Source organism: Pogona vitticeps, chromosome 3, assembly GCF_051106095.1.
Source record: "Pogona vitticeps strain Pit_001003342236 chromosome 3, PviZW2.1, whole genome shotgun sequence".
Classification (NCBI taxonomy): Eukaryota; Metazoa; Chordata; class Lepidosauria; order Squamata; family Agamidae; genus Pogona; species Pogona vitticeps.
Genome location: NC_135785.1, coordinates 60,169,050 through 60,188,924, shown reverse-complemented (window position 1 = coordinate 60,188,924; position 19,875 = coordinate 60,169,050). Strand labels below are relative to the sequence as shown.

The 19,875-nt window shown below is 40.6% G+C and overlaps 1 protein-coding gene across 25 annotated transcripts in view; it reads right to left on the bottom strand.

Annotated features, from left to right (window-relative positions):
- ADD3 (adducin 3) overlaps window positions 1–19,875 on the bottom strand; it is a 125,224-nt gene that overhangs the window by 53,579 nt on the left and 51,770 nt on the right. For 13 of the 25 annotated variants that reach the window (XM_020779804.3, XM_020779816.3, XM_078389502.1 and 10 more), the window contains exon 2: window positions 16,318–16,364. The exons of 3 other annotated variants lie outside the window; for them this stretch is intronic. The gene's annotated coding sequence lies outside the window, so the exon portion shown is untranslated. Of the gene's footprint in view, window positions 1–10,304; window positions 10,392–12,427; window positions 12,499–16,317; window positions 16,365–19,875 lie in introns of all 25 variants that reach the window. 9 more of the 25 variants (XM_020779812.3, XM_078389503.1, XM_078389495.1 and 6 more) reach the window with 2 other exon arrangements.

The following is a 19,875-nucleotide window of genomic DNA, read 5'->3' as shown; positions in this document are numbered from 1 at the left end:
GCATGTCTCAACTAAGAGGATCAAGTTATTCTACCCCTCCTCCTCACTCCCTTGATAACAATGGACAACTGCCAACTCAGTCAGATTATGCATTCAAGGCAGACACAGTTGTGCTCTATTGGCAGAAGAAAGGTGCAACATTCTTAGGGCTCTACTCCGTGGCCTGTTAAAGTCATCCCAGATACTGGTATTTTAGGAGGTGCTTGCAAAACAGAACCTCTAACATACAGGGTTATTTGTCATAGTTAATTTCATGAAACAATTTCAAGCAGTGTAAAATTTGCTCACAGAACACAGAAGGTCAATTTTAGTTCTCTGTAAACAAGTGGACATAGCTGCACAGGAGCTTTCCGCATCACAAAGAAAAGTAATATTTATCTCCCCTCCTTTCCATTCACTGCAAACACAATTATGTATGGCTGTTTTATCAAGGAGCAGAGTGAGGCAACAGTACACAATCAACTTTGTTTTTTACATCTACTGTGCACTGGAACTGGACATAGCAGTCCAGTTACTATGTACCGAGCCAGAGGCACATATCTCTTGAACCCTATGGATGGAACTGCTTAATTTTATTGAATTGCTTAACTGAAATGAACTTGTGGCAGCTTTGCAACTAGATCTATACAATGTTTTAAAAAAAAGAATAACACAAATGAGAAATATATTCCATATTTGACTATAATATTGATGTATACTATCAATATTAATTTAAACAAACATTTTGCATATAGAACAAAATTGTTGGCAATTTTCTTAATTATGTTTGCCATGAATTTAAGCACAAATCAAGCAAAGCACACAAATTCATGCAGGAGACATGTTGGTGTAAATGTATTTTTTGCTTGGTGGAAAAACCCCATGGCTGATTAAAAAATAATAAAATAAAATTAATCCTGCCTAGTATATATATACCACCATTCTCTATTCTGCCAGAAACACAGTATTTTTCTTCTTGCCTCACTGAACTGAAGGTTTAATTTAATTGTATGATCAACAGATCAGATGTGAATAATACAGAACAACTACACAAGAATGAACAGAATTAATATAACTATAATATACATTATGTGCAGCAGACTCTTAGGGAAACAAATTCCATAAATAATTGTTAGGAGCATACCCCTACCCCTAATTCATACATATTCATATATGCATACATACATATATATATCTAGAGGATTAAGGCACCATTTCTTGCCTGCAGACTAGTGCTGCTGCACAGAAGCTGGCCACTTTAATCATTTCTGGTCTGCCAGCAGATAACATGTATAGTACTCATCATCCCTTCCGGGGATGCTTTGCAAAATTGGATGAATAAAAGTGTAACAGAAACCAGTGTAGAAGGAGTGATACAACAGAACATGGCCAACCATCTCCACCACACCAGCCTCACAAGCGCTCTTCATAGGGAATGTTCTTGTATCTGCCTTCCAGCAGGACTGAAGGAAGTACATTAAACTTTGGTAATGTAAAAGCTTTTCTATATTTTGGAAGGGTCAGAATATTCAAATAGCTTGCAGATAAAAATGCCTGACCATAATCTTTAAAGCCAGGATGGATCGTAGCTATGCTGACATGGTATTGCAGCTCATTGTCATGATGCGCTGGTGTGGTTCCTGTTTTGCTTTTGTATAGACCATTAACACAATAGCACTTCTCGAGAGACCCAAATTATTTAATTTCTCATTCACAGACCTTTTCCATCTGGACTGGAACTTATCAGTTAGCACTAAGGAAACTGAAGCTTTAGAGATGAAAATAAGTGTAACAAGTTTTGATAGAAAAAACATATAGCAGAAGCGGAATAATTTATTAACACCAAATCTCTCCGTTCATTGGCTATTCTGCAAGCCATATACAAACTATGTATCAAAATGACTCTGAACTCTATGACATTTTACTAGACCTCTATCATTTCTTTACCTGTATGACAGCCATGAAAATCCTAAGTAACATTGGGAAAGAGTTCACAGTGCCAATCCTGAGCTTCATTGCCAGGGGAGAATTTGGAGAATTGGGTAGTTTGTGTTAAGTTCATCTGTGGACCCTGTGCAAGTAATGGACTGTCACATAGACAATGTATTGTTTGAACTAGTTGTAAACATTTCTGACATCCCACCAGGGCCGGACTGGCCATCTGGCAGTTCTGGCAAATGCCAGAACAGCCAATGGTCAGAACGGCCGGTTCCTGCCTCAGCGCAGAGGCACTGCATCTCTCCCCATGCAACACCCCGCAGGGAGAGCGCACCCCGCAGACCGCGATCCAAGAAGCCCTGCGGGCAGGGCCAGGATGGCAAAGGGGGAGCCCCCCCAAGCCCCTGGAGATGACACGCCTTGGCCACCCGAGGTGGTCACCCCCCCAACCCTCCTCCTCTGGTGCCCCTCGTCCCCCTTCTCGGCCAGGCCTGGGCATCCCACCCAGGCCGCGGGGGGGGAATCCGGAATGCAGGCGGGCAGGCAGGCGGGCGCATGCGGAGGAAGGCTCCCCATCTGGAGCGCTGCAAAAAAAAAAGGGGGGGAGCGCGGGACCCAGCCCGGAACCCACTGCGCACCGGATCCCAAGTTCAGGCCAGCCCGCCTGCCCGCCCGCCCAGGCTCACGTGCACCGCCAGGCCCGGCCTCTCCTCCGAGCGCTTCCCCAGGCGCAGCGCCGAGGCTCCCGGCCCTTTCCCGGCAACCCAAAGGAGCTTCTTTCTCCTGGCGGCGGGTTGCGATTGCAACCTCCCTCCTTATTTTTTCCCCATCCTCCTTGCCGGACTCGGCTCCTCCTCTTTGGAAGCGCTCCGCCCTCTCCTCCCCCAGGAACGCACCTTCTTGCTCGCACCAGATTGGGCGCAAAAAGGTGCGCCGCGCTTGCACGAGCGCTCGCCTTCGCTTCCCCCGCCGCCGAAAGCGACTTGCTCTCTCGCTCGCGGTTTGGAAATGTTGCTTTGCTCGGCTGTCCTTCCCGGGGCTGCTCGGGCAGCATCAGGAACGGAAGGCCGAACAAAGTAACTTTTCCAAGTTCGGTGCTTCCCTCCCTCCATGGGGGGCGGTGGCAGGATGGTGTTGCACCGGTTGAGGTTTCGAGAAGAAATGCTGGAGGCGTTTCCTGGCTTGCAGAATTGCAAGGTTGCAGGAATATTTCTTTTGCAGCAGGCGCTGTTTTATGGGATACGCGGACTTTTAGTAAAAACAACAACACAACAGGAAGAAGGCATGCCGACGATGTACCTATTTTTCTTCTTCTCCAAAACGAACATGGAATAAATTTGCCCCAATAAGTGCCCTGACAAGGTGGAGAGGTAGCCAGACGAAGTTTCCGCAAGGGAAAGCTCAGTTGTTTATATTCAGGAAAATAAATCATAAACAGGTGCAACGATGTTTACATATACCCTCGTATAGATTTGCCTGGCATCTTTTGCAGATTTCTGGGGGGAAATGTCCCCATCCGTTACAAAACAAGAGTGCAAGGTATTTCTAGTGGTATTCTGGAAATTGTGTAGCACTGCAAATTTGATTCACCACTGTAGTGTCCTATGACTCACAGAAAGAAGTATATTTGAAGGGTTAGGTATGTGTGTTATTAATTTTTTTTTATTTGTATACTCCATTTCTCCCGCTAGTCATGTAAAATTGACATAAAAATTGCACTGGTAGTTCTACCGATGGAGCAGCTAACATGCAAGGACAGTATAGAGGCTTCTCTACATGGTTGTCCAGAGAATCTCCAGGCCAAATTCATGTTTGGTGTTATGCACATGTACTCAATTTAGTACTGGCTGACACCACAAAGGTTGTAATTCCAAGTGCATTGTTATTTAATCTAATAAATGATGTTGGAGTTTTTATTTGTGAGTCTTATCAACGAATGAATGTATGGCTAAATGTCAGTCAGGACCCACACCATCAAAGACTCTCTGTGATTGGGGAAACACGCTGGTGGTCCAAAGATGCAGCACTTAGAAAAATATTTGGATCATTTTCCCAACCTGATTCGGCTTTATATGTTGACCTTATTGTAACATTGGCAAAGATTGAAGAAAACTCAAGATCTAAGCCAGAGGTACGAATAAAGGCAAAACCTTACATAGAATCACTGCTTAAATATGAGACCGTTCTCACAGCACATATATTTCTTCGGATTTTTGAGCTGACATCCCCGTTGTCAGAATATCTACAAACAAGTGGCTTAGATGTATTACAAGCTCATCACATGGTCACAAGGACACAGGAAAATCTCAAAAAGCTTGCCAGAGATTTTGAAGGGGTGAAGAACAGTGCAGATGATTTTATAAGATGGGCAAATGACAAACTACAAGAACTTGAAGATTGTGAACTTGAAGTACAGGCCACCTTGCCTCATAAAAGGTTAAGAAAGAAGAAAAGCATGGCTGGTGAATGTTCTCAAGATGAAGTAATATCTGATGCCATCATGGCATATAAGATACAAGTACACAATGTGATCCTTGATGTAATCACGGAGAGCATAACTCGACGTTTTCTTGCTAGTGAAACACTGTATGCCAACTATGCATGCTTAGACCCTAGGAACTTTTCAAACATAAGAGAACAAGGGCTTCATATATCTGCAATGGAAGATTTAAGTAAAGTCTTGATCAAATTTAATGAGAATGCCACAGCTGAAGATTTGCGGTGTGAATTAACTAGTCTAGCTTTGCATTGGGACAAATTGAAGACATCAGCGCTAGAAGAATACACTGTAAGGGTGTCAAGAGAAACGCCCATGGAAGATCTAAGTCAACAATTTGATGAAATGGAGCTGTTAAATAAGCCATGTACAACATGTAAGAACTGTGCCATTTGTTGCTATCAAATTCTACGGCGCTACAATTTATTAACAGATGCCTATAATGTGATAGGTCTAGCCTACAAATTCCTACTGACTCTATCATTTACTCAAGTTGCTTGTGAGAGAAGCTTCTCCACCTTGAGGTTCATCAAGAATCGACTGAGGAATACTGTATCCCAGGACCATTTGGATTCATTCATGTTAATGGCTACAGAAAAAGAAATCCTCATGAGTCTTGATGTGGATGCCATCATCAACAGAGTTGCAGAGAGCAGTGAAGCCCTGCAAAGTCTTCTTATTCCTTGATAACGTATCATTCCTAAGTCTTTCCAGTATTAGTAGGGTTCAAATTTAAAATGTTCAAATCATAAACGAGGTGGAAAGTTCTTGAGCCGAGCCTTTTGTTCCTGGTGGAAGTGTTGATGTAGGAGGATCTGCTACTTACGGCTTGTTCACATTGAACGTTTTGTTGCAGTTATGTTTAATGATCTAATGTTTCAATACATTAAAATAGCTATAAGATCTCACATTGCACTGTTGGTGTTTTTTGTTTAGAGAGCACTAGCATTGACAAATTTAAACATTAAATTTTAATTACACTTTTTGTTAAACGTGATGATTTTATAGGTTTAGATTTCCTGATGCTCCTTGTTATTTATACAACCAGGGCAATGATTGGGATAGGGAGAACCCGTAAGCATGTACCAATACCACTATACCAGCAATGCCCTTTCAACGCGCCACAATATCGTGAATGGAGCCCACAACAGGTGGGCCTGTGTCCCCACAGCCGGTGGGCCTGTGTGCTCTAAATGCCAGGGCCGAGTTTTGGTCCCAGTCCGGCCCTGCATCCCACTCATATCCAGGATGGATAAAAAACTTCTGTTACACAATAGAAACATAGAACCATGAAGTTGGAAGGGGCCTACAAGGTCATCAAGTCCTATCTAGCGCAGACTCATTCTGTTTCTAATTTCCACAGGTCCAATATGAAACAGTTGACTGTCTATACAGACCTCTCAAGAAAAGCAAGATTACACCCAAGGAAAATGACTAGTGAGAGGGACCATGGTCTGCTGCTGAGTAAGCATTAAGAAAAAGATCAGTTATAATATTTCCATCTCTCACGTTACAAGACAGGAAACATTTGCAGCTGTTGCCATCTGCAGATAGAAACAGCCCAGTTCAGTTGCTAGGAAATCGCGTTTTGTTACCATAGGTAAGGAAGGGTATTCCAGCCTTGCCTCTTTCTCTGCTTCCAGTATTGTAGCTCCCCTATATAGAGAGAGTGATGAGTCTAAATCAGAGAGCCTTTTATGTCCATAGGGTCTTTCCATGTGAAGTGAGAACCTCAAAATCAGCATTCCAACTCACTTGGAGAGTTCCCATATAGCAGAGGCATCCCTCTTCAGAACTGTCACTCCCTCGTGACAAGTCTGAAGAAAACAAGGACTTGTGCTAAACAGTGGTTCCCAATCTTGGGTAACCCAGGTGTTCTTGGACTGTAACTCCAGAAACACCGGGCATTACAGCCGGGGTTTTTGGGAACCACCGGTATAGAACAATGACAAGGGAAAAAGTGGAGGTAGGACTAGAGCACTCCACCCAGTCTGTCGTAAGTTGCCAAATAACAAAATAGGTCTAATGAAATTGCACGCTATCTCAGCCAAAATGTACAATTAATCTGGCTTTGTACCAAAGTGTTTTTAAGGATCACTTACTCCCACATGAACATTCCCAGATATTTGAGTCTTCCTCTGAGTTGTTCAGGGTTGAGATGGAAATGATAAGAGAATCATTTCAGTGTGGGCACCTAGTTTTTCAAATACTCTTCCCAGGGAGACTCATCTTCTGGAAAAGATGAGTGGTTGTGATCTTTCCTGGTCGATGTCACCGAAAATTTAGGTCGTCTAAGGCAGGAGGGGATTAAACAGCGCCTGCACTGGTTTTCTTGGAAGAAGTTTAGTATTGCTCCTACCACACATGCTCCAGCCACCTCAGCCTCCATTGCAGTTGGTGTGCTAGTTCTGGGGTAACTAGCAATTTCTTTCCTGAGTCGTCTCGAAGCGGATTGAATACGTGTAGGAGCCATGCTTGCAGAGAACACATCTTCAGTTGAGCATGTCGACATTGTCGAGGCCATGAAACCCAGCAGATAGTTCCATTTTACTGAGTAGATCAGTGCAGGCGCTGTTTAACCCATTTGTGTGCATTTACAGAGGCCACAAAGAAGACAGACAGGTTACTTACCTGCAACCATGGTTTTTCCAGTGGACCTCTGTGAATTCACACATCCCACCCAGCCTCCCCACTATCCATCACTTGTTATACATGTGCTGAGCTCAGGCTATGGTGGTGGATAAATGGAACTGGAGGCTGAGGTGGCTGGAGCATGTGTGATAGGGGCAATTCTAAACTTTGTTACTTTTCCAGAAAAGCTCTAGAAGATTCCAAGACCAGCGCAGGCACTGTTTAACTCTTTTGTGTGAATTCACAGAGGTCCACTTGAAGAACCATGGTTACAGGTAAGTAACCTGTCTTTCTTATATAAAATGTAGATCTGGAATCACTATGGGTCAGTGTGGCCTAGGAGACCATCTGGGATCATAAGGGCAAAGATATGGATAAATGAGGTTGTTGAAGCACTGCAGAGCAATCATTCCTAACTAGTGACCCTCTCAGCAAGCAATGAGTCAGGAATTAACACATTATTATTAATCAAGAATTTCAAAACACGCAGAAGACATTAGCTCTAACCTGTATTGGCTGAACTGGCTCTAACCTGAATCAATGGAACTCGATCATGAATTCAAACCTTTGTGTCATAAAAGCCACACAGCATACCCAATGTTTTACTCTTCTACTATATATGTCTTTCACTGACTATTTGAAGTTTCCATCTGTAAGCACACTAGAACTCTAGATCAGGAGAAACCACCACATATCTATAGCTAAGCTGTAAACAAAGAGAGGCATTTATTTTCTCAGTAAACTGAGTAAGAACTACCCGTTTTGTTGAAAGGTCCAATTTACCCAGTCATAATGCAGTCAGGCCAAAATAAATAAATAAATAAATAAATAAATAAATAAATAAATAAATAAATAAATAAATAAATAAATAAATAAATAAATAAATAAAATGCTATACTGTGCCAGAAGTTGCTGGTTCCTTCACTTAAACAAACAATTGTATTTATATAAAATTTTTCTTTCAATTTTAAGAATACATTGCTAAAGACAAAACGTTATGACTAGAGATGCAGGTATTTGTATTCATATACGAATATCCCCACACAGGTGACATTAACAAGGGTCCAGCCCCATGGGGCTAGATGGTCCACTCAGTGATCTGCCGCGGATGCAGACCACATGATTCTACCAATGGCTCCACAGCGCACGATTTGCTTGCCAATCCTGGCAGGAGGTGGGAGGACAAGCCTTGCTGCAAGGTTGAAGAGTGGTGAGCGGATCACACTCTGCGGAGCCATTGGTAGAATCACACCATCCATGTTGGATCTCTGAGTGGACCGTCCAGCCCCATAGGGCTGCACCCTTGTTAACGCCACCTGTGCAGGGATATTCGTATTTGTATACGAATACGCCCATCTCTAGTTTTGACCTATGACACAGGGCAATCAAGTCATTCCTATTAATTCAGTACAGTGGTGCCTCAAGTTACGAATGTCGCTATTTATGACCACTTCGAGTTACGACCAACTCCAGTTGCAAAATTTTGCTTCTACTTGTGACCAGAGCTTCCACTTATGAACAGAAAAAGTCAGGGGGAAAAGATGGGAAATTCAAATTTCTAACTGTAGGTGTTGACAAGGCTGCTTCTTTGTAGCTCTTTTGCCCCAGCAGTTAGAGTGCATGTCATCGTCGGAGGCATGGGACTGCCTCCTTCTGCTTCTGAGAGCGTGTGCGTGTGTTTGCAAGGAGGTTTTGGGCTGCCTTGTAAGGTAAGGTGCTGTTTTATGCTTTTTAAAAACTGTTCTGGGTGTTTTTGGAGCATGGTTTTGAGCTGGGGGTGGTTATGTTTCTGTGCTGTGATGTGTTTTGGGGGGTTTGTTTGTTTTGTTGTCCCCCCATTTCCGATGGGTCTTGGGGTATTTGGTTGCTTTTGGGGTTTTCCCCCATTTCCAATCGGTCTTGGGGGGTTTAGTTGCTTTTTGGGGTTTCCCCCCATTTCTGATAGGTCCTGCATGCTTCCCTTGCTTTTTCCTTTATTTTCTTTGCATTTCTGACCTGCCCCCTTTGTTCTCTGTGCCTTTCCAATCTGCTCATTTGTTTTCTGTGCATTACCAATGGGTCTTGCACGTCTGATTGCTTTTCTTTTTTCTTTTCCCCTTCGGCCGGAAGGGATTAATCATGTTTCCAATTAGTCTTGCAGGGATTTTTTTTCGGTGATTTTTTTCTTCGGCTGGAATAATGCATTCCTATGGGAAATGATGCTTCAACTTATGACCATTTCAAGGTACGCCCATCTTCTGGAATAGATTATGGTTTTAAGTGGAGGCACCACTATATTCCTTTTTCTACAATATGAGACCAGTAGAAGAAAAGAAGGAACTTGGTGGAAAAAAACTGCATTTTTCTGCAGAAAAAAACCCCCACAGACACTGTGATGCATCCAGCTATTAAGTGACTTAATCTGCTGAACAATGCTTACAAAACTGGCATCAGTTTCAACTTTCATGCCAGTATATTTCACTTATACAAATATTAAACTTAAGGCCACTTTTTTGCAACAGATGAGAGTTTATTCCACCACAGATACCTGAAAATTCTCAGGTTATTAAAATATACAAAATGAGATTGACAAAACATCTTGACATTCTGGTTTGCAAAAAATGATGTCAACAGCTGATATATTTTAATGTACTGAGAATTGAGAACTTCAGCTGATGCAGTTCACAACTTCATTGATTAAAAGCAGCAGACTTATGAAACACAGGGAGGAAATTTAGTTCCCCAATGATGATCCTTTGTTTCCAAAGACTTAATAAATTTATAAGAACCAAAGTGAATATGGGTAAGGGCTAAGAGAACCACTCAGACATAAGGTAAAATTAGTTATTATAATAATATGCTTTGGTCCATTCCAAACCTAAGTCCAGAAATCTTGCATGTTAGCCTTATACATGTAACTTTCCCCACATATATGGCAAAAGTAAATACACTAAATTAAATAACTATGACCAGTAACAAATATCAAGAGATTTATCTACATGAAGTTGACATCTGCAGGGTAACTACTAGTACCCTGTGAAGGGATTTTAAAAGCCCATATCTCAGTATCTCTCAACATACAACTGTCACACAATTATCTATTTCTTCTCTGACACGCTGCCCTTATACATTTAAACGGAATAGGAAAGTACAGTTTAAGCTCCTTACCTTGAAAAAGGCCCCTAGAATTTAAATGAAAAACATGATCCATTTCAACTAAGACCAGAACAATTCACTTTTGCATAATTCTTTTTCAAAGTAACTGCCAGGTTTTTCTTACCCATGAGTGCAATCAGAAACTTTACATTAACTGTAATCTTCTCCTTTTTGTGTTGTAGTAAACTGTTTTATCTCATGGCCCAGGAATCTGACAGGGAAAGTGACATGGAAATTTATCTGTTGCCAGAAAATGGCTGCATGCCAGCATATAGTATTAGAAAGAGGAGGCATAGTTGGTGAGATAAAGATGAGTAGGGAGGAGTAATTTAACATTCTACAGACACTACAAAAGTATCAGCTATTTGATAAATTAAAAAGCATAGGATTTGTCTTCTAAAGGTTCATTATTAATTAGTCTAGAAAATGGCTCCCTATGTTTAGATATCTGTGGGACATTGAGATGGTATGAAGTGTACTAAAGGCAAGCATCAGTTCTAAGAACAACTTCTCTAAAGCTGTCACAAAGCTAAAGAAAGGTCATTAATTGTAAGAATTTAATATATCTACTAAATCTACTCAAATTTTCAAATAAATGACACTTTTTTCTGAAGAAAATATACACAGTAAATGAGATTGTCAAGGGGAACTTTTTCTAAGATAGCATCTGCTAAGTTATGTGGAGGTTCTTGTACTGATTTTAAAACCTTACTTGCTTAATTAATTTGGTACTTTTGGGCTTAATCCAATATTCTGCTGGGATCCAATATTCTGATGGGAAGTCAGGAAAAACTCTCCACCCCCACTGCCCTCCATGCAACCAAAAAATTGTTTTGGAGGGTTTTCAGCCTTCCAGATCTGGCTGTGGTGGGTACATGTGGAACAGTAAGGGGAAAGAGTATCCCATTCCAATTCTGAGAGATCATATCAATGGAACAGAAGTTACGTCAAAGTCAGATTACCCTTATTGAAAGAGTTCCTGCTTAGATTTCAAGTTGTGCGTAACTGCATCTTATTGTGTACACATAGCAAATGTGAAGTCAAAGCAGGAACTATTTAATTAACTGCAATCTGATCTCTCAGTGATGTCATTCCTGCAGCACTAGAATTCCTCTCATCCCCTGGTCTCTATATACCACCTCATTTTTCAAAGTGATCAAATCAGTTTCACAACCTCCTCTTGCTATTTAGATGGTTTTTCAATTCACCATTCATTGTGAATGAACAAGATGGAATGGACAAGACAGAGGTCCTGAGGGTGGGTGGCCCCTCCATTGGTGGTTTAGGAAACTCCCTTTCTTTTGGGGGAGTGACTTTCACCATGAAGAGTGAGGTTCACAGCTTGGGGGTCCATCTGGATCCGGCGCTCACTATGGAAATCCAGGTGGCATCAGTGGTCCGCTCCGCCTATTTCCATCACTGGCGGATTGCCCAGCTGCATCCCTATCTTGATTTTGGGGCGCTCACCACTTTGGCCCAGGTGCTTGTAATCTCGAGATTAGACTACTGCAATGCGCTCTACATGGGGCTACCTTTGAGACTGTTGCGGAAGCTTCAAATCGTGCAGAATGCAGTGGCTAGACTTCTCAGTGGGACGAGAAAATATCAGCATATTTCTCCCACTCTGGCTGCCTTGCATTGGTTGCCCATTCATTTCCGCATTGATCTCAAAGTGTTAATGATGACATATATAAAGCCCTAAACGGTTTAGGACCACGATATTTAGTGGAATGTCTCCTCCCACCTAGATCCACTCGAATCACTCTTTTAGCCAGGAAGGGCGGCTGAGGGGCCTTCTCAGCAGTGGCCCCTCACCTTTGGAACAGTCTCCCTTCAGAGATCTGTCTGGCTGCCTCGCTGGGTGTTTTTAAGAGCCAATTTAAAACCTGGCTCTTTAGGCAGGCTTTCCCTCCTGTTATCACTTAATTATTTTTATCTTTTCCCCATCTTGAACAATATTATTATTGTTGTTCTCTATTTTATTATATTGCTTTTATGCTATTTTTGTTAGCCATCCAGAGTAGACTTGAGTCTAAATGGGTGGGATATAAATAAATAAATAAATAGTTACATGATGTCTAGTAAAGGGGCAAGAAGCAGAATCTATGCGATGAAAATGGTCCTGGAAAATGATCTGAGCGCACTTAATCTTAGAACTGCAGTCTTGGTAAAACAGCATGGCCAGTCAATGATGGGAGGCCACCTGTTTGCTACTGAAAAGCATTAAGATTTGCAACTCTTTCTTACATTTTTCAGTTTAGTTCATTAAAGTAACTCAGTGTTTTTCAGTCTATCAGCTCATTACGTGGAACATCAACCTAAAGGAGAATAAACGGAGAAACCTCAGTTCCAAATCTGGGATTCTATATAAATACCATCTCAATTTAATTTTGCATTCGCTAGCCTATCTATATTTCATACTGAACTCCAATACAGATTTTCATTTTTATTGGGAAGTGTAGCTATGATCAAGGGAAAAGAATAATTTCCAGCAAGCTTCTCCTTATTTCACATAATAGTACATTCAGTACAATTCTCATATAGAAAAAGTATTGATATGTACAAATTTATATTCTGAAAAATTCTAATAATATAGAAATTTTATTTTAAAAACATTGGTTGAAAATCCTATTCAAGTTGGTGTAACATAAATTATGCCTACACTGTGCCTAGCCTTATGCTCAGGTGGCTGTGTGGTTGAAGTCACAGTTCTGCAAAAGACTGCATGGTTCCTGATCACAATTGTGCAAGTTTCACATCACATGCCCACAGAAATGATTAATGAATATGATTTCTACCATTCCATTTTCTTCTACTGGTTCTACAGCTTGTTATTATGCACATGTAACTACATAACAAGATTTTAGCCATTACATTTAAGGCTTATATAAACATTTAAATATTATGAATGCAAAATTGTTATCCATAATGGCTTCTTAGTCAGATTTCTTACTATTTGTTCTATGTTCCTCCCAATTTGCTGCGCACTTATAAAGAACTGCAAATTGGCCCAGGGAAACAAGAGAAATCACTTATTTTAACTCTGACTGGACAGGAAAGCGATACTGCTTTGAAGTTTATAAACAAGGCTCCTTAGGGAACTGCTGAAGCCCTATCCCCTGCCATAACAATAATTGGGCCTAAACTCCTCCTCCTTTCCCATTTTTTACTTTCTCCATTCATAGAAAGAGAGAGAATTAAAGAACTCGGTTCCTTATTTTGCATGAGGAAAATCCCTTCTTGCCCTACTCACCTTCCTGATTAGAGATAATAGCAGGAAGTTGTCATAATCTTCCTCATCTTCTTCACTGGGAATATAAACTGGAAACATCCCCCAGATCCTTTACAGATTAGGACCTCCCTGAGGCTAGATAAGGCTCGGAAAAACTGAAGGTCAACTGGCTTTTTTAAATGAGCTAATAAATTTAAATGCTAGATTTAACTAAATTTAATTCAGAGAGTTAAGATAAGCTTTTTGTTACAGAGACACTATTTTATTCTACAACTGCCATACATTCATACACATTGAGTTCATATTTATGTGTAGATTACAACTGACCTGGAAAATACTGTTTGCACCTGCAACTGGGCAATGCTCCAAGTTTTCAAGGTTACAGTAAACTATACAATTGTTTTAGAAAAAATCAGCACTGAAGTGTGTGAGAAAAGTGAAAGCAGATGGAAAAAAAAGCTATTTTCTTGCACATTAAATTACTTGGGTCCAAGTTACCTGAAAGACCACATCTCTCTTTATGAGCTTGCCTTGGTATTAAAATCATCAAGCAAAGCCTTTCTTTCTATCTTGCTACCCTTACAGGTTCATTTGGTCAGGAGTTGAGAGAGGGCCTTCTCGCTTGCTGTTTCCAAGCTGCAGAACTCTCTCAGATTGGAGAGGGGGGCTGCCCACCTCTTTGTTGTCCTTACACAAGCAGGCAAATATCTTTCTATTCATGTGGGTCTTTTCTCAATAATTGCTGCCTAAAATGCTACCTTAAAATGGACTCAGTACGTTCTTAAAAACAGGGCTGCTGTTTTAATGGGGTTTTAAAATGGTTTTAATTGATTTCATCAATTAATTTTAATATGATATTTCTTCAATTGTTTTTCAATATTGTAAATATTTATAATATTGTTTGCATACTGTACTTTCCTCATTGTATATTGTTAGCCAGCTTGAGACTTACCTCAGTAAGAACAGTAGAGTATAAATATTTTAAACGAACAAATAAGGAACAGTATTGGAATACTTTGACAAAAGAGAGATTCTCATATTAGAGTTTCTAGTGATCAACAGGAAAAAGGAAAATATACAGAAACAACTATGAAAACAGTGTTCATTTTCTCTCCTGAGGATATGAAACTATTATCATATCCTGTTTTCACTGTGACTAGAGCAAAAATACAAATAAGAATTCAAAATTTTGCACATGACATTAAAAGTTTACATTCGTCCACTTCGCAGGAGGCATACAATTTTTAAATTGCAGTTTATTAATCATGTTTTATTGTAAGACTTTGTATGTAGGGACCTAGATTGTATGAGAAAATTATACATGATGTGAAGATAGAGAAACTGAGGAGCATGGGACATAGAATCCATCTACTATAACCTTCAAGTCTTCTCTGTGACTGATTGAGAAAGCTGGCTGGAAAGGTGAGTCAGTGGATGCCCCAAACAAAAATTAACACCTTCAATTGACATCCTATTAAAGAGGACCTCAAAAAATGTCTGAGAGGGAACTACAGGACAACTGACACCCTCAATTGAGTTCCTCCCTAAGGGTACATCAAAGCAGCACTAAAAGGGATCTAGCACTTCCACCTTATCTACTGACTTCAAAAGCCTTTCCATTTCCTTTCTTAGGGTCATGCAAATTACAGCTGTGGGAAAGGAAGAAGGGAAGAAGTTTGTCTGGGGTAAACATGAAATAGGATTAAGCTGTTGATTACAAGAGGTCTGGAGTTTAATGTGTAAAAGGGATTAGGAAAACTGATTAGATGGCTCAGTCTTATTAGAAGAAAGAGACTGTATCAGTTTGCTGCTCTACAAAGCCATGTTGGGAAAGTTTCACTCTGTGCATGTACCAGAACTATGTTGCTCTCCACTGAGGTGTGAATATTAGGTAGATAAGTTTAGCCTCTATTGTTTTCTGGATGTTTCTTCTGAATGGTCATACGACTGTCTCTGTATTTTGCTCCAGTATCTGGAGAAACCTTTTTGAAACTTTTTGGAATGTTTGCCTCTCCCCCCCTTTAAACCTGCTCCTCCTTTTAAAATAAAATACAAATCCCTTCAAACAGCTTTCTGGATTTCAAGCTTAGATATTTGTGGTGCTAAAACCATGTCTAGTTTTCACCAAGTTACTGGGATTTTTGGTGCTTGTGTGGGTGTAGTGGGTCTATGCTTGAAGAGGAGCACTTTGCATCTCAGGTCCTAGCCTTGTGGATTATGATTTGAACTACCTGGCCTGGAAGCACTGACAAATCTGAATAGACAGTAATGTGTGAGAGTAACAGGGTTCCAGTCAGGTTCCATAGCCTTCACCACATCTAAGGCCTCCCTGGGCTCACCCACCCCAGGACAGAAAAGGGGAGTAGTGTGGCAAAGTAGATATAGAGCGGGGCCTTGAGCAGGTAATGTCAGGCACAGCAAGTAAAAAATTTTGGAACATTTTAAAGGCTTTTTAAAATATACTTAAATTTAATGTTTTAATCACATACTGAAGTTCAGGAACCACAGATATTCCGATTCAATAATTTATGATATCTCAAGGTGGCACATTGTAAATGGGGATTTGGACACACTGTGTTGTTTTGCAAAGTCTTTAGCATTATTTGCCACACTTGCAACAGATCCAATGTCAAGGAACATTTGCCTAAGAGGACCAGAATTTCTGGCTGGACCATTGGCTTTATCACCTAATACTATCACTCTGATTCTAGTGGTCTAAATCCTGTTGTTTAGCACCATATATCATACTAGAATAGAGCCACTGAATCAACAGGGATTTAGTGAGTTAAGTCCTCTTTCTGTGGCAACAGGATTTCAATCATTCAGACTTAGAAATACTAAGAACATTTAATAATGCTACGGTTTACAATAATCCAACATGAACAAGAAACATTCTACTTATTACCTGGCTGTTACTTTTGCAGTAGCCTTTTTCCTCTTAACACCGTTGACCTGCAAATAAAAATAAAGCAAAGCATGTCACATCAAGACAGAACGTGTATGGACTGTAGATCACACTATCATTTTACAGGAGCAAGCACAATCCTTCAGAAGACATTGATAAACTTTAAAAATAAACAAACTAACACCACCAGGTGTTCAGAAGAGTGAACTTTTCAACTCTCCTGGCTCCCAAAACCAGCTTCAGCACAGCTACAAGATTGAATATTTGATGTCAACAAGACTTCAATGTACTTTGCTATGGAATAGATTTCAGCAAATGCTTACATAAAGCAAGTACCTTTACCAGTATGATACAAATCAAAAGAGACATTAGAAATTAGGCTTGAAGGTGCAGAGACCAGTCTTAAATATTAACAGTTTGTTGTCACAACATAATTGCCAAGGCTTCACAAATCCAAGCCATCAGAGCAGGTCAGCAAAAGGAGTCAGCTCCTCTTCCAGATTTTCTGTAAAACTGGAGGGAACACTGAAGAGGAGTTTCAGGAGGGACTAGTTGAGTTAGTCTGCAGATCTGCTGCAGCAAAAACAATAGTCAGGTAACATCTTTAATATCAAGAAGTTTCAACTAGCATATGCCTTCAGAGACTTTACTCCATTGTTCACCTGAAAACTTGAAGGCAAGGGGCTAATCTCCGATCATTCTTGCTATGATTGATTCATTTTGCTACTAAAATGGGATATAAAAAAACAGATTGATGGATGGATGAATGAATGAACAGATGAATTTTGCACAAAGTGAAACTAAGCTTATCTGCTCAGTCATCTAAAAGTATAGAGGAGATGGGAAACGGCAGGTTTCTCTCTTCCACTGTTTCAAACAGGAAGGAGCAATTGCGGAGGGAGAGAAACTTGAAAGTTTTTGGAATATGATGGGAAATTAACATATTCAGTAGCAAGTGAACATACTTCTTTTTGTTTTACTATCACCTGTGCTTATTTTAACAGGTTTAAAAAAATAAATGAAAACTAGATCACTGGAGCTTTGAAGCAAATCTCCAATTTTTCATCATCCTTTCAATCCCCTTAAGTCAAAAATTATCCCCAACCTTTTTTCCAAATAATCTTATAGAAAAGTATATCTATATTTTGTCAAATTAAACCTTAAATGTTACATAAACATTAAGATTATCCCAAATTCAAATTTTTATAGAAATACAAAATTTCCTACTTTTTAAACTCTCAGGGTGTAACTGCAATAGGAGAAAAACACTTTGATCCACAGTTTTTCAGGTCCCTATGAAACCATTGTAGCTAACCAGACAATAGAGAAAGCTGTAAATGTTCTGTTTGCAAAGTGTTCCAACAGCACAAGCTGCCTTTGATCTGACAAGGTGCCAAATGAGAACTGCTGCCAGGACCGCTAGTTCTCTTCAGCCCCTCCCCCCTCCCCCATGACAGCACTTATCTGAATCAGCACTGATTTTGGAAACTATTAAAAGGGGAAAAAACAGTTTGGAGACAACAGGCTATGTGAGTGCCCCTTTGCATCTGAGCAGGTGATCACATAGGGCAAAAAGTTGAGAAAAGCCGTGCCAATGAATCAGTGTAAAATTACATCACATCTGCCAGCTGTACAAAAAAAGATAGTTTGCCATTGACTTGACTGCACTAAGCTTTACATATGTAGCACCAATTTACATTCCTTCCATGCCAACAAATTGCAAGGTTAACAGTCAACATAGCTGACCCTTCAGTTGATTTCTCAACTTGATCACTAGATTAGGTAGGCAGGCAGGCAGGCAGGCATTTGGAAACTATGAAAATGGTCTCTCAACACTGCACATCTCTTACACATTTCTTCTTAAACCTGTTGTTGAAACATTGGCCAGATGGCTCGTTCTATTTTGATAAAATACTGTATTCATCTATTTTGATACACTGTTCTGATTTTCACTAGCACAAAACAGTTCTTTAAGAAGTGTAAAAAAACTATGATCCATTGAGCAACAATGGCAGAAAACTTGGAGCAGATGACTGAACATGGGCTAGACCAGTGGTTCTTAACCTTTGTTACTCGGATGTTTTTGAACTGCAACTCCCAGAAACCCCAGCCAGCACAGTTGGTGGTGAAGGCTTCTGGGAGTTGCAGTCCAAAACTCCTGAGTAACCCAAGGTTAAGAACCAGTGGAGCTCACTGGAAGACCTACTTTGTGGCAGTAGTGACAACCAAGTTATTTTTCTTTGCTACTACTGCATCTGCACAGTCTTCCATCAGAGTTCTTTCAGGCTGTCAAGGGCCTGTTACATTTTGCACAGTGTTTTGCAGAGGACGTTGCCTGGATCCACTCTGACTTATTATTATTATTTATTAGTTTTATTTATATGCCGTATCTTTCCCAACAAGGGACCCAAAGCAGCTCACAACATTAAAATTCACACAATTTAAAAACACAATTAGTTAAATATTAAAAGATAAATTAAATAATATATGATTTAAAATACAATTAAAAGATTAAAACATAAAAACATAAAAAAGATTTAAATTATCTGCTAAAATGGGGTCAGGAATTCCGTTATAACTGTTAAAAACTTGCCTGAAGAAATGGGTCTTTTTTTCAGAAGGATAACAGGGAAGCGGCCATCCTGATCTCCTGAGGGAGAGCGTTCTATAGCCTGGGAGCTGCCACAGAGAACGCCCTCTTCCGTCTCCCCATGAGCTGTGCTTGTGCTGGCTATGGGACTGAGCAGAAGGCCTTCTCTACTGATCATAATTGTCAAGGGAGATACAGACCTTCAGGCAGCCTGGACCCAAGCTGCATACCGCTTTATAGGTAATGACCAAGCTTAGGGATGAATCCAGGAGTACACCCAAGCTTCAGACCTGAGTTTTCAGAAAGAGTGTAACTCCATCCAGCACAGGTAGTATCCCTATTCCCTCATCTGCCTTCCAACCCAGAGCATCTCTGACTTAGATGGTGTAAGTTGATGCAGGTCCTGTTGATGTAACTTTGGCCCCTGCTTGTCTGGTTATAATGCATATGTTTCAGCTGCTGCAACTTGACTGTGTGAACAAGATTTCCAGAGAGGTAATAGCCACCATATGTATACTTAACATTTGTCCTTCCTGGCTCATAAAAGCAGCCACAGTGGGACTGGCAGAGTAGGTAAGAGGAGTGTGAAAGCCTCCTTGCAACAAGGTAAGGTACCAGAATGTCTTAGTAGTAAGACCTTTGTTAAAAACATCCTCCGTGAACCCCACTGTAATGGATAGTTATCAGCCAGTCTCCAATATTCCATTTTTGAGCAAGTTCTTGGAGAGTGCTGTGGCGCCTCAGCTCCAGAGGTTCTTCTGGGGGCACCCTTTCCTTGGGTCCACCACCTTCCCAAGCTCACTTGGCAAGAACACAAGACAGGGCCTTCTCAGTGGCTGCTCCAAGGCTTTGGAATGCACTGCCCCAAGAAGTCAGGTTCACCCCTCTGTCTTGTCCTTCCATTGTCAGGCAAACACCTTACTCATCAGGCAGACCTTTACGCAGTACGTTATCTCAGGAGTGCTGGT